The sequence below is a fragment of the Miscanthus floridulus genome, chromosome 18, assembly GCF_019320115.1.
Source record: "Miscanthus floridulus cultivar M001 chromosome 18, ASM1932011v1, whole genome shotgun sequence".
Classification (NCBI taxonomy): Eukaryota; Viridiplantae; Streptophyta; class Magnoliopsida; order Poales; family Poaceae; genus Miscanthus; species Miscanthus floridulus.
This window is the reverse complement of record NC_089597.1, coordinates 65264510-65266155: the sequence shown is the minus strand read 5'-3', so window position 1 is coordinate 65266155 and position 1646 is coordinate 65264510. Positions and strand designations below refer to the sequence as shown.

The following is a 1646-nucleotide window of genomic DNA, read 5'->3' as shown; positions in this document are numbered from 1 at the left end:
CATTTTTGGCGCCATTACCGGGGAAGGTAGCTAGGCAGTAAGGAAATATTAATAAACTTATACTTATTGATGTGATCGAAATAACCATTGGCCTCTGCTCAAATAGGCTTACCCTTGTTCTATCTACTTTTATATCTTATGAAGGGTAAGGTATGACTGGTTTTGACCTTCCGACAAACTACGTTGAAGATCTAGAAGCATTAGTCAGGAGAACTAGAGATGAACTCAAGAAAGTCTCAGCTTTAGAATCGGAAGACAACCAGACTAGGCGGAGCTTAACACTAGTTTTTGAAGCCATGGCTGACAAGACTCTCTGTGAGTTCTTTGCTCCAACTATGGCCAACATCCATATTGGACCAATAATCAATGTGGGGGATAATGGATTTGAGCTTAAGCCAGCTCTCATCAACATGGTGCAAGCCAACCAGTTTTGTGGAAAGTCACATGAAGATGCGAGTGCTCATCTCCAATACTTCCTGGAGATCTACAACACTTTCACCATCAAGGGAGTGATCAGAGACGCCATACTACTTCACCTCTTCCCATTCTCACTCTTGGGGAAGGCGAAGCAATGGTTCTATGCTAACAAAGATAGAAACACTACATGGGATAACTGCTCCATTGCCTTCCTAGCCAAGTTCTTTCCCACAGGCAAGACTAATGCTCTGTGTGGAAGAATTTTAAGCTTTCAGTAGCAACATGATGAATCTATCCCTAAGGCAGGGGAACGCTTTCAAGATTATATATCAGAATGTCCTCATCATGGGGTGGAGAATTGGTTACTCATGCAGACTTTCTACCATGGCTTGACCAATAGTACCCATGAGAACATGGATGCTACTGCTGGAGGTGCTTCCTTGTCACTCATAGTCCCAGGTGCAATAGCTCTCATAGAGAAGATGGCCTCCAACTAAGGTTGGAATGAAGAACGTCTTCAGACCCACAAGAGAGGTGGAGGAATGCATCAACTCAAGGAGGTAGACATGCTGTCTGCCAAGATAGACCTGCTCATGAAGAAGCTTGAAGATCAAGCTAATGAGAAACAAGAAGTCATGCACATTCATGATTCCCACATGACATGTGAAGAATGTGAAAACACTGGGCATTCAGGGTACGACATCTGTGGATGTTCCCATAGACTTTGTGGTTTTGGAAATAGGTGGAGATGTAAAGGCACCCATTATCTTGGGCCGACCTTTCTTGAGCACCGCAAAAGCCATCATCTACACAGACAGTGCCAAGATCTGCTTCACAATCAAGGATAAAAAGAAGAAGTTTTCCTTCAAGAACTGTATCCTGCAATCTCTTGGACATCCACAGACACCGTACCTACCCTGAAGAGACAATAGTGAGCAAGAAGGAAAACAATAGGAGAAGAAGGAAGAACAAAGCCAAGCAGTCACCAGAAGAGTCAGTCAACATGATCAACACACTCCAATCAGAGTACGACCATTTCCACGCTTCACCATATCTTGCCAAGAAGGATGATCTAGGCATACCCACAATCGAGTGTACCATTGGACAAAGAATATTCCACAAGACCTTCTGCGACATTGGATTGGGTGTCAATATAATGTCCAAGGTAACATAGGAATACTTATTTGGTGATGAACCTTTGTTCCCTACATATATGCAATTGCAGATGG

The 1646-nt window shown here is 43.3% G+C and overlaps 1 non-coding gene across 1 annotated transcript; it reads right to left on the bottom strand.

Moving 5' to 3' along the window:
* Positions 1 to 660: 660 nt before the first annotated feature.
* On the bottom strand, positions 661 to 769 carry LOC136524972 (small nucleolar RNA R71). Its single transcript, XR_010776315.1, has one exon. It is a non-coding gene; the product is annotated as a small nucleolar RNA R71 (small nucleolar RNA).
* Between the last annotated feature and the right edge of the window lie 877 nt (positions 770 to 1646).